This window comes from Camelus bactrianus, chromosome 10 (assembly GCF_048773025.1).
Source record: "Camelus bactrianus isolate YW-2024 breed Bactrian camel chromosome 10, ASM4877302v1, whole genome shotgun sequence".
In the NCBI taxonomy this organism is placed as follows: domain Eukaryota; kingdom Metazoa; phylum Chordata; class Mammalia; order Artiodactyla; family Camelidae; genus Camelus; species Camelus bactrianus.
This window is the reverse complement of record NC_133548.1, coordinates 31,510,745-31,524,375: the sequence shown is the minus strand read 5'-3', so window position 1 is coordinate 31,524,375 and position 13,631 is coordinate 31,510,745. Positions and strand designations below refer to the sequence as shown.

Genomic DNA, 13,631 nt, shown 5'->3' with positions numbered 1-13,631 from the left:
TTGATGGATTCCTCATCTGTAAAAATCTAGTTTAGGGGATAAGATCCTCTGTCAGTTTCAAGATGCCAGCTATGATAGACAATAGTAGGAGGGCCACAGAAAAGTATTTAGAGTGATCGAGGCAAGCTGCTGCAAGAGGAAGAACAAATCTGACTCCATGTTAGATCTGTTCCTTTAGCTCTAGTGCTGTTTCCTGTGCTTAGTCGTGCTAGCTCTGCACCTTTTGTAAAAGAATGTTGCCTGTACCCTGAAATATACAGGAGAGCCCACTCTCAAGGCTCTCCATTCATATAGAGATAAAAAGTTGCAAAACAGAGAATAACATTTGTCTTGTTGGAGGTTTAAGGGAACACCATGACCTGACCTACGTGGACAGCTGCAAGAACAAAGAATTCCAACACCAAGATGTTTGCAATAACCAATCACACCTCTTCCCCTTTTCAGTATAAAAAGAGCCTGACTTCTGACTTGGGAAAGATGGTTCTCTAGGACATTAGTCACCCATCTTCTTGGTCTGCTGACTTTCCAAATAAAGCTGTTATTCCTTGCCCCAACACCTCATCTCCCAATTTATTAGACCGTCATGCAGCGAGCAGAATGAATTTGGACTCTGTAACACTGCTTTTCTGAGCTGGGGGAGTATAAATTGATAGATTTGGATATTGATGGATTTGGTTACCTCCTACTTCTCTCACCTTCTTAAGCCCAGGTTACTTAGTCATAATTGCTGTTTCTATACAGTACTTTGGCTAATAAAGACATATAAAGTGCCACAGTGGTGAAAACAACCTTCAAAATACAGTGGGAAGAGTCACAGGAATCACCTTGATGCGCATTCTGCCTCTGTCTTTTAACTTGATCCTTGATCCTGGACTACAAATGGCTCTCTCTAAAAACTTAATTTTCTCATCTTCAGTGTTATTAAGGTAAAATGATACTATATATAAGCTGGAATTGTAGTAAACTCATTTAAAAAATACTCTTTTCTCTTTGCTGTCTCCTACTTAGCTGGTTCCCCTCATTTAAATGGACAAGGAACTTCATTAGTCCAGGGCAGCTGCAGCTTCAGGTCATTTTATGACCTTGATCAAGTCACGTAACTTCTCAGAGTTTCTGTTTTGCCATCTGCAAAACCAGGATAATCCTAGTTCACACCTGCTCACCATGCTGTGAAGATGAATGTCTTAACATCCACAAGCAGGCTGTACTCTGGGAGAAGCCAAGTGCCACTTGCAATAAAAATAACAGGAATAACATTTAAAAAATATTTATTTCTCAGGTACTCTCTAAAGAGATTTGGGCATCTGTTGCCCGGGACATATTGGCCTTTAATTAAATACAAATACCTGCCAGTTTTCATTAAAGTCCATTTTAGCAAATGGTTACTGTCTTGCGATACATCTATGGAGCCCCTTGCAGATGAACAAAAAGCCTTTGGGAAGAAGTGCTGTACCACGCGGGCAGGAAGCGGAAAACCCCACCAGGGCAGCTCCGTGCACAGTTACCATTCCGCCCGGAGCACTACTTCTTCTTCTCCTTCTCCTTCTTCTTCTTCTTCTTCTTTTTTTTTTTTTTAACAAACTTGGCACTTAGAAAACATTGAGCATTTTAACTGGGAGATTTTGCAGGAATTTTTGATTACACACTGCCTGACAACAGTATATGCCAAGTATACATGCTGCTGAAAAACTCTCAGGGTTACATTTAAACAGATCTATCATTGTCTTGTCTCTTACTAATACCTATGGACCTATTAATGTTGAATTTGAGGTTTTGATTTCTTATCTCTAGGAAACGTACTGTCAACATTAAAATGTTTTTTAATGCAGTTGTTTATTTAAGAGATGAGCACTGTGACATGTGCAAAAGCATGATGTGAGCTTATTAAGGAAGCTGGCGGGTTTTATACTATGTCTTCAGTTTTTAAAATGCCTCTTCTAGATATGGCTTTCTACATATAGTTTTCTTAAAATATATCTGCAAGTCTTACTCCTTACTCTTTCCTACTCAGACTTGGTGCCTGAGCGTGTTTCACCGAGTGCTGAATTGATTCACTGCGGCTTAAAGGTCAGCTTGTATATTCAGCGGTAGCACGGGGGAGGGAAAACTGGATCTGGCTTTCATTCTCTGGCTTGAAAGAGAAAGCATAATACAAACAACCCTTTAAATATGTTGGTGGTCAAGTTATTACCTAGTGTAGAAAGAGCAGAACAATTTCTATTAAAAGTCAGGAGCAAATAATAAGAGGAGTAAGAAAAGAGAAAATTAGAGAGAGAGAAAAAAAGCCTGTTTTTTTTTTTTTCAGAAGAATTGTTTGTTGTTTCAGAACAGAGTCTGTTGAAGATATGTGTCAATGACGCACAAAATTCAGGCAATGCCTGTTCTTCAGTTTTCGGCTGACTCCAATGGACTTTAAACATTTCCTCTGTAAGATTTGAATGTTACTTTAAAATAGGATGATTTACCAAAAACTCTATTTTTCTTGCACAAGAAAACAAATTAATAGGATAAGAGAATAAAAAGGGGGCTCCTTGTTCACAAGGCTGAGTGTGTTGAGAACTTTAAAGGCAAGCTTGCACTCAGTGAGTCTGAGAGGCGCGGTGGTGCTGGTCTCCCAGGAGAACGCTCGGCTTCTGTCATGCCTCCGACCCCTCCTGCACAGAACTTAGGTTAATATTCCTAAAGCATGTTGACTCCCAATTGACTTACAAATAAATACATTCAAAGCCTTCCATGATCTCAGCCGCAGTTGATTTTCTGATCTCTTTGTGCTGCTCCATTGTACTTAGTTGACTTTCAAGTCTAGATGAACTACTAACTGAATTGCTTCTTGATGTCTATCCTTTTTCTCACACTTCCCATGGCACTGACTTGTTTTGACTTTTCTGTTTCCAAGTGCAATGTATATTATTTCTCCCTTAACTATTATTCTGATTGCTTCTGCTCCGTAAGCCATCATTAATTTTACTCTCTTCAGAACTCTCATAGAAACTATCTGACCTTTCACATAGAATTACATTATATCCTCTACTGTACATTATACCGTCTCTGTAGATGCTTCCTGTGCTACTAGGCCTGATTTTTTGTTCTGTATACTACAAAAACTCCCTGAGGTCTGAATTCAATTTGTGGATATGCCAGCTCTGTACATCTACCTCCATGAGTACATTACATTTAATGAAAGCTATATAACTCATTGACTGAATACAAAAGGAAATATTTTTATCCTGACTTCATCAACTTTTCTTTCATTTGGTGCAATTTTATATTTTATTTTGTTTGCCTTTTTCTTCATTTAGTTTTGTTTAAAATGACAAACTTGTTTTATAGCCTGGAAAAAAGAGAAAATACAGAAGGCTTAGAAAAGCAGGCTTCAGAATCATTGGGATCTGGGTATGAGGGGATAGGGACCGAAAAAAAAAAAATGCATTTCAGGAACAATCCAGTAAATATACTGCTGCTCTGAAGAAATGGAAACCAAACCATTTTCTACCAAATTGTCAAATTTTGAGAAAGGGGTGTCTAACTGGTCTAAGCGGTCACGCTAGGCTTATAGTTGGGAAGATGTAACTACTGTTTACAGTCTGTGTCTGAAACACTTCTTGCAGCAGTGAAGACATAGTTGCAGTAGAATAAATGAGTGGGCTATTAGGAAGGAGAAATAGAGGCTGTCAAAAGCAGGCACACATCCATTACTGAAGATGCATCATGTGGAGACATTAGGTGAGCTGTGGGAGATAATTGCTATTATTTTTTTTATAAACTGTAATTAATGAACGTGTTCTTTAAGTGTTTTATTATATTTCATTGTGATGCATGAGACTGAGGCTGTGTTTATTGCACAAAGAGAATATCTTGCACAGTTTTCCACATGATTGCCACAAAATACCCCAGATATGGTATAACATCATCTAATTTTTCTATATTCAGATTCTGGGTCAGCATATACTCAGAGGTATCAAACGTTCTGACTCTATTTGTGGTGGAAAGGATGGTATGGCTTTGAAGATCTTTAAATACAGGCAGACTTAAGGATGTAAATAGGAACTGACTCAAAATGAGGATGAGATACGACATGCCTCTAGAGGGAGTGATTTCTTCTGTTGATAAAAAGCATTTATCGAGTCAAACAGCAGATGCGATTTGAATTCTAGGACTGACTAGGCTTCATGACAAGAAACCCTACGTCACATAAAGCAAAATAACATATTTTTCTTGTTCAGCCCTTTCTACTGCCTTTACTTCAGAGAACAGTTCAGACTGTAAGAAATGGTACTGACTCATTCCTTGCCTGGCTAAGAAACCTTCACCAAATACCTACTCTTTGTTTCATAGGGATGGGCACATTGGGCCAGATTCTGAGACTAAAATGAGAAAAACCAGAGTTCTTGTCTCCCAGGAGCAGTATTGTAAGAGACAATTAAATTAATGTGATTGTAATGAGACCCATTATTTTTAGTGATTTATGAGAAAGCAGAAGAAGGTTCCCCAAGAAGTAAAGGAGAAGCAGAGTGTGGCGTAAATGACTTCTAGAGAAGGTGGTGCTTGAGTAACCTATGTAAGCGGGTTTTGGAGTAATTCAGAGGAACAATGTGGAATACCATTGTGAAGAAGTGAGGGTAGATACTAGAAGTTGAACTACCCATCTCTCATTTAATGATAGAATAAAAAATAAATTCTGCCACATTGTCCCTGAAAATGAGCTATATTAGTTAAGCCAAAGTTGTATTTTTAAACATTAACTCCCAGCAGAGAGTGAGGCAAGGGAGTTATTATGCTAACTTCAGAAAAAAGAGCTTTGCATCACTAGGGAAGCAATCTGGTCTATGTCCATCTGAAATGAAACTTCATGGGACATGGGAAGGCTGTATCTGTTGACAGCACAGTGGAATATATCTGCCTCCAGGAAAGCAGTATGAAAGTTGCCAATATGAAAGAGTCAAGAACAAATAAAAAGTTGGCAGAGTAATGACAATGAAAACTTTGAGTCTGTACAAATGGCCAAATGATTGTTTTTTATTCCTCCAAGCTAGACTGTGGTCTTTGGAATTTTCCTTCTAAATAGCTTATCTAGATAGATAGCTCATAGCCAAAGTCTCTTTGGTTTTATACTCTTTGGGTTATCAACTAAGGCTTAGCAGACTCATTTAAGACAGAAATGTTTTTCAACCATCAAGAAAGCAATGAAGATATTGAGACAGTCACGGCCTTGTCTTTCAGTCACTTAGGTAGAAAGAAAGGCATTCGCACATAGTCACCAAAGGACTGTGCTAGACTTGGACCAGAAAGAAATGCCAATGTTATAATTAACATGTGATATCAATATCATCTCCAAGCTCTGAATTTATCAGTGAATCCATGCCAGACCTTCAGTGCCAGATGGTCAGCTGACCTCTGTGATTGGTTAGTTTCCTCTTAGATGATAACCCATTTCATCTTAGGAAATCCTTCCATATTTTGCTTGCCATCATCTGTTGAACCTATCCTTTTATGTTTTTTCCACTGCTTAATTGTTGTTCTGTCTGCTTGCCCTTCCGATGCCGACATACAGCATAGTTCAGAATTTTTTCCTACCCAGGTTAAACAGCTCCCAGTCCCTTCACATGTTTCCCATGTGACGCACATGTGTTTTCCTAAACCTCCTCATTTAGAATATTTTCTACATTCCCTCTATGTTTTCCTTAAAGCGCATGAACATATGAGACTCTCACTATTCTGGAATGTGCCAATTTCCCTTAGTATTTAGAGATCCTATTAAACTAGGGAAGTAATAAAGAAAGGAACGCTTCTTTTACTTGTATTGTGTTCATACACTTGTCGTCTGCAACAACCCAAATCTTTTCCCAATCATTTGCATACTCAGGTATAGGTTTCCACTTGTAGATGCAGTGTTATGTTAATACTTTTGTCTTCTTCTTCTTGAGGTTTTTCAGGTTCACATGTCAGGAAATGTTTCCCTGATGTTTGAGAGTTGGCATAGTATACCAGAAAACTCAGTCCTCAGAGAGCTCTATGTGTAAATCCCTGTTTTATCACATCACAGCTGTGACCTTCAGCTACCTATTAACTTCTCTAACTCTCAATGTGTATATCTATTAAGTGAAGACCTCCTAAAAATTGTTAATATTAAATGAAATGATGTTTGGAAAATATCAAGACTAGATACTGCCTTATTCCTAGGAAATGCTCTATAAATGTTAGCAAAGCTGCAGAGAGGACATCTAATTCACACCTAATTTAACAAAAATGGCATCTTTTCTAGACAGTGAGTTCTAGCAATAAGAACTTCAAAACTGAAATGTCTTGCCCAAGTTTGTATAGCTACCTAAAATAAGAATAAGGATGACAACCTTAATTCCTTGTGTTGTATTTTGCTTTCCTTCAATGATACCAGTCATTATTACAGATTATACCTTTGTTTCTGTTATTATAAATAAACATGAATCTAAGAAAGAAGGTATAAGATCAAAGAACAAATACATTATCATACCAAATATTCTATTGGATTCATTTGAAAATATCTCTGTACAATAAAAATCTAGGGTACTACTCTCTTAAAAATGCAAATAGTTTAAAAAATATTAATATGGGCACATTGCTAAACTAGAACTGTATTTATTCTTAGAAAATCTCAGAGGTAAAGACAGCACCTGAAAGGTTATAAACGTTCTCCCTGTGTCTTAGATCTGTAAATAATTCATCATGACAATCATGCCAGGGTATAAGATACAGACACATACAAACAAAGTCAGAGAAACCTGTGCCTCTCCCCTAGCAGAAAAAGAGATTTAGACACTGTGGGCTTTTGTTTATTTAAACATTCCAGAATTGTGGTGATTATATTTTAAAAATAACTTTATTTGTGATTGTGTGGTTAAAGATTGAGGGTGATAATTAGATACAGCCCTTAAATTCTCCCCATGCTCTACACTTGAAATCCATAAAAATGTGGAGGCAAGAAGTACATGCTTTATTGCACCTTTCATTTATGAAATACTCCTGCTCACTCTGCCTCACTGATTCTCTTTTCTCCAGCTGCCGTTTGGCTTCCCAGAGCCAAATGACAGACTTCCTCCTGTCATGCCAAATGAAGACCTGTACTCTTCAGAATTGCTCTAAGAGGTATATGCATTATTTACTTTTCCCCCTAACTTCAAATTAAAATTTTAGGTTGCAGTCGAATGTAATAAATAATAGTGATAAAAATATTTATTAGATAACAACAATGAATTGACTAGCTAAACCGATGTTTAAAATGTTCTTAGTAATGGTACTGCATGGCAAAAAATAAATTGAATTAAACAAAACACATCCCGTCACTCAGCTATACCTATATAAATGAGACCAAAAAATGTAACTTAATCTCATAAAAATACTTTTTCTCAAATCTTTTTGTGCTGAAGGGCCTTGTTTTATCTGATGTGTTGACATTAGTTCTTATAAAATAGAGCTATTTTTCCTATTGTTCTAAATGCTAGAGAATTGAGGTAATATGTAGACCTGCGAAAGGAGAAGATCAAGAATCAGCCTTGTGTGCCGGAAAAACCCTTGAGAAAGAGAGTGGAGACCCAGGTTCCAGTCCTATCCTTGCCACTAACCAGCCACGTGACACTGAAGTTACTTAGCTGCAGTGATGGATGGACATGTCCCTCACTCTAGGTATAGTCCCCTATGTGTGAAATGTTGACAATACCTTCCCTGAATACTTTGTGAGAGTATAAAAAAAAGCTCAAATATATTAAAGACTAATAGCATTATGAAGACCTGATTTAAGGTGCCAATTATGCCTGTTAGGTGAATAAACTATAAATTCCTTAACCCAGCTAAACCTCATCACCTACCAAATAAGAAGTTGAATCAAATCTCTGAGATGCTCTTATATTGTAAAGCCTAATACAAAATATATAATTATATACACACAAAGACACGAGGATTTATTTCCATATGCTTCAAAGGTCTAATGTTGAGAGATATACTTGGGTTTTTGATAAAATATATTCACCTTATGATGAAGGTTAATATATCTTGAATTGTACTTTTTAAATATATAAACATCAGTATAATAACTTTTGCTTAGAAAAAAATGCAAATCAATCAGAATTTCAACTATTGGTAGGAATATATGATGCAAAGAACATGAAATATGAAATACAGCCCAAATTAAAGTACAACGTCTGTATTCACTGAACCTTCTCGGGGGTTTTTCTTCTTCTATAAAGTGGCCCCCAAAGAGCACCTGTTACTGGGAGCAGTTGAGGGAGTCACAGTTGTGACAACTTTCAGAGGTAAAGACACTTTGCTGTTTAGAGTAACAGCTAGCCGACCTTATGTAGTGTAGGACATGGATGGGTACCCGAAGCCCACCATCCCTTCCTCGCTCCCTTTTCCAGTCCCATCACCAACTCCTGGGAAGAAACCCAGAGAGGCCACGTGAGCACAGAGCACTAGAGAATTCAAGCTTTAAATTCAGGTTAAAACTTCCCAGTCTGGACTGAGCTGGAGTAAAGATAAGCCGTACCTAGGGGGCGAAATGCAAAGATGTGGTAAACATTGCTGTTAAGTCGAGCAGTCTGTGAGGGCTGCGAACAAATGCATTTGTCTGTTTTTCACTTGCTCACTACAGTGTTGTTTTAAAACTCCAGAGGGACCTTTTCTCCCCATCTGGTAGGTAATGTGAACCTAACATTTTAATAGTGACCTACTATAAATTCAAAACAGAGGAAATTTTAATGATGAGATGCAGAAGACAAATGCATTCACACTGGAAGTGGGGGCACTTCCTTTTCTGAATTCAGGGTTAGGGTTTGCTCTGGGCTCAACCCTAGTGAGCATTACGTGTGTGTAAGAGGACTCTTCCCTCCTGGCTGTGGAGGCAGTATCTCCAGTGCTGATGCTGTGGCTGGCTCTCATGCATCCAGTTTGGGGAACTTGAATTCTTGAGAACATGCTCTCTTAGCGCTGAGATACCTCTCACGGCGAACTTGAGCAAGTGGCCACAAATAAAGCAAAACTCTCTCTAGAGCAGTGGCATCCATTATCAGGAAACTGACACCTGGGAAATTCAGCCTGAGCCATTCTGTGACTACAGAGATTGACTTGAGTTTACTGCATGCCATATTTACACTGTGACAAATTACGAAAGCCTTTAGGTTTGGAGACTTGAACTCCATTTTAAAATCTGTCCTGTTGCTCTAAGTTCAGTAGAGGTCATCAAGAATTTGCTATACTAACAGCAACACTAAGTCATCTAATAGTCTATTTCCAGGAACTACAGGACATCTTAAAAGGCTGTCTGCATAGCCTTCTGTGAAGATCCTAAACTTGAATAAATAGAATTGAAATAAAATATAAAATAAGGAAGCAACTAAATGATAATAAAGGCCAACTGTAACATATACTTTCTACAAATATCTTGATTTTTAATGTCTTTCTTTGAGAAAGACTTTAGATATAAGATCTGTTCTTATTCAAGGCCTGTCTTCCCTGTAGACTCAGCTGTCCTTGTAAAAAAATGTTCATTTTGTGAGCTACTGTCCCAACACCTAGAACTTGGCAGTTGGCACAGAGTGGGCTCATAATAAACTTTGGTTTAATGAATGTGGCTAGCCATCCTGTCTTTGATAGAGACATTTGTTTAGTGTAGCCAAAGTTTATTCAAAGGTTATTCAAAAAGAATTCAATGATTCTTTTTATGATTTTTGAGTTGGTTACTATTAGTTCAGGGCTGGACCAGTCTTCTTGCATTCTGAGTCTTCAGAAGTTTAGAGTATTTTGAAGAAGTACACCAGAAGACTAACTTTTGATAGTGACACTGGGACATGGACTAATGAATACCTTTTTGGTACTATTTTCTTACTTTTTATGGCTTATAATTTAATAGTATTCCTTATTTGACCTATAATGTCTCTAGTATCTATAAGTCTTGGTTTTGGGGAGCTATAAATGTAATAAAAGATCTTAATTTTGTTGTCCAAATCTTGCTAAATTGGAGTGTGTATTTAATTCTTTTATCCCAGCTTACAAGGTTGTAATTGGCAAATAAAAATTGTATATGATTAAGGTGTACAACATAATGTTTTGATATATGAATACATTGTAAAATGATTACCACAATCAGGTTAAGTAACATATCCATCACTTCACATAGTTAACTTGTGTGTGTGTGGATGTGTGTGGGTGCATATATTTGGGAACATTTAACATCTACTCTCTAGCAAATTTCACATATAAAATACACTATTATTAACTATAGTAACTATGATACATATTAGGTCTCCAGAATTCATTCACCTTATAAATGAAATTTTGTATCCTTTGACCAACTTTCCCCCAAGTCCTCCTCCAGTCCCTGTTAACCACATTTTATTCTCTGTTTCTATGAATCTGACTTTTTTCGATTCCATATATTAATGACATCATGCCTATTTAGTGCACATGTGTGCTGGGAAATGGATATGTGATAATAAATAAGGCACAGCTTCCACATCAAGGAACTCAAAATCTAGAAAATAATAAAACAACAGTAAAAACAAGTAACACTTGAATGTTGCTCATAACGTGCCAAGCACTTTTGGAAGAATTTTACATAGATATCTCATTAAGTGTTCACAAAATCCTATGTTGTAGAAGATATTATTATGGTCATTTTGCAGATACACGAAGATGTATACTATATAAATAGTATGTGCATTAAAAGGCAAGGAAACATGCACCGTATAATAGGATATGCTCTGTAGTAGATATTTGTAAGCTCAGGCAAGATTTGTTTTACTTATGTGAAACTTTGTCTATGTCATGAAATATGACTTAGAGTTTGCCAAGCAGAGAACTAGAGTGAAAATATTATATTTCTGGAAAAAAAAACAAAGATTTACAAAAATGTTGAGATTTGCTTCTGTGTCAGCATTGTACAATTGTCATCATGATCATTGTCATAGCTAACGTTCATTGAGCAATCACTATATTTCATGTCAGTGGCTAAATATTTAAGGAGGGTTAACCTCCTTAAATTCTTTACAACAGCTGAAGATGTAGATACCACATTTATCTATATTTTACAAATTAAGAAATAAAGACACAGAAAGAGGACCCTAAGTTACACAGCTAATAAGTGGCAAAGCAGAACTGAAATGAGGATGTCTCTCCCTAGAGGGCCCACAATCTTAATCATTAAATATACTGACTCCTGTGAGGAACGTATTTAGGAAGTGGCAAATAACTATGGTTGTAATGCTAAGATAATCATGAGAGATAAAGGATATACAAGTCTTAGATCATACAATCTTTGAGATGCAATTATATTTAGATTTGTGGAAATATTAAGTCATGGGTGAGCACATAAAATGACATTTTTTTTTCCCCAAGAGATCACTCCGTGGAAAGTTGATTCAGGTAGTGAATTTGAGGAAGAGGGAACAAACCTGGAGAAAAGTAAAATAGTCTAAGACAAGGAGGATGAGAGTTGGAGCTAAGGGGAAAGATTATGGGAAGAAAAAGAAGAGAAGAAATTCAAGACTTAGTAAATTAAAGATAGAGTAGAGCAGATGTAGTGATCATTTTTATGTCAAAGTGATACAGGAAAAATGAATGTGAGGCGAGAGGATGGCCATGTCCCAGGTCTCGGTTGAATCCCCGGGACGTGCCCTGCCAAGTATGGATCCTTGGCTTCACGCAGGAAGAATTCAAGAGTGAGCCACGGTTGAGTAAAGGTAGATTTATTTAGAGAAATATACTACACAGAGTGCAGGCTGTTTCAGAAGGCAAGAAGAGAAAGGCCATGAGGTATGAGGGTTGGGTGCTCAGTAGATACACACTCCATAGACTGAGTGCGGTCCGTCTCTTTCAGAAAAGAGAGTGGCCACAAGGTGCGGGGTTGTTAGTTTTTATGGGCTTGGTAGCTTCATATACTAACAAGTGGGAGGATAATTTCAACTACTTTGAGGAAGGGGCTGGGATTCACAGGAATTGGGCCTCCGCCCACTTTCTGGCCGTTTATGGTTAGCCTCAGAGCTGTCATGGTGCCTGTGGGAGTTGTCATTTACTATGCTAATATACTACAATGAGTGTATAATAAAGCTCAAGGTCCACTAGAAGTCAGATCTCCCACCGTCCTGAGCCTCAAGGTCTACTGGGAATTGAATCTTTCACCATTTTGGTGCTAACTGCTGTGTCATTCCTTGAACAGCTGTGCCCTGCCCCCTTCCTTCCTGTGTCAGAAGAGTAGCTAAAAGGAAAAGGAGAAAGTTTCTGACTTGGACAAATTGTGGAGGGAGGGGCCAGTGCCAAACACTGGGAATGCAAGGGAAGAAACAGGTTTTAATGGAGGATAATAATTGCAATTTTGGAACACCAGCAAAATTATAGAACTTCCTGAGCTTCATTTATTTGGAAAATGACTCCAAACTACTCTTGTCACCGTGAAATCATTTTGTAATGCTATTTTTTTTCTATTAAATATGACCTAACTTTGAAATAACTATTGGTGCTACTTTGTCCATTCTGAAAAATACTTCAGTACGCAGTCCCCTGCTTGGCTTGGAAACGTTGCCTTTTTGTGAATGGGATAGATTTTATTTTCCTTAAGGGGAATCAATGGTTTGTAAAACATCTGCAGCCGGTGAGTATTGGTCTTGCATATTTTGTGCTGGGAGCAAACATTCCAATAAGGTAAGCATATCCCCCATCAACTAATCCATTTTTCTTCAAAAACATATCGCAGTGTTGAGTTTCCTGGGTATAAACAGCTTATCACAGACATCTCATGGTTCTTACAGCAAAGTTGTTTTTAAATGTAAAGCTAAGAATACAGATGAAACATTCTTTTAAGATGAGCAGTCCATCCAGTTGGTTCTGTTGCTTTAATTTTCTTCAAGGTGAATTTTTCCTTTTCTGTCAGATCTTCTTGTAGTCTGGTTTAGTTTAATTTGCAGAAGTGCCACACCAAGGGACTCACTGTAAAGGTGTCTTTTTTCCTTGTCCCTGTTGTGTTAATGGCAATCACACTGTCAGTCTATTTTATTTTATCATTGTAAGTCTAAAAGGGACTTGTACTTGGCATATAAGTTATTGTATATTTTCTTTCTTTACAATTCTCCCCTCAAATGGTACAGAGGCTCCAAGAAAGCAGAGGTTTTATTTATTATACATATGTCTCTACTCCCAGCACAGAGAATAATTCCTAGCACATAATAATCTTAATAATTCTTCCTTTAATGAATAAAAAGGATGAAGGATGGGTGAATCTGTAAGTCCTCTTCCAAGTTTTTGTTTTGTTTTTGTTTATTACTATTATTTAAAAATTAATTTTGGACTTCAGAAAAAAAGTTGCAAATACAGTAAATTGTCTCATATCCCCTCCACCCAGAGTCTTCAAATGTTATCATACACAACCAGAGTACAAATATCAAAATCAGGAAACTTACATTGATGTAATTCTACTAAGTAATCTACAGATCTACTTAAATTTTAGAGAGGTCCCATGAATTTTTTTCTTTTTTCTGATAAAGGATCTAATATAAGTTCCCAGATTCTATTTAGCTTGTCGTGTCTCTCTGGTCTCCTCCAGTATGGGATAGTTTTCAGACTTTGTTTGCATTGATAACCTTGATAGCTTTGAAGAATACTGACTAGTT

At 37.2% G+C, this 13,631-nt stretch overlaps 1 long non-coding RNA gene across 6 annotated transcripts in view; it reads left to right on the top strand.

Annotated features, from left to right (window-relative positions):
• LOC141578851 (uncharacterized) overlaps positions 1-13,631 on the top strand; it is a 382,879-nt gene that overhangs the window by 322,580 nt on the left and 46,668 nt on the right. The window contains exons 4-5 of one of the 6 annotated variants that reach the window (XR_012509647.1): positions 2,012-2,067; positions 7,036-7,122. The exons of 3 other annotated variants lie outside the window; for them this stretch is intronic. This is a non-coding gene — a long non-coding RNA (uncharacterized LOC141578851). Of the gene's footprint in view, positions 1-2,011; positions 2,068-7,035; positions 7,123-7,478; positions 10,011-13,631 lie in introns of those variants that run through there. 2 more of the 6 variants (XR_012509646.1, XR_012509645.1) reach the window with 2 other exon arrangements.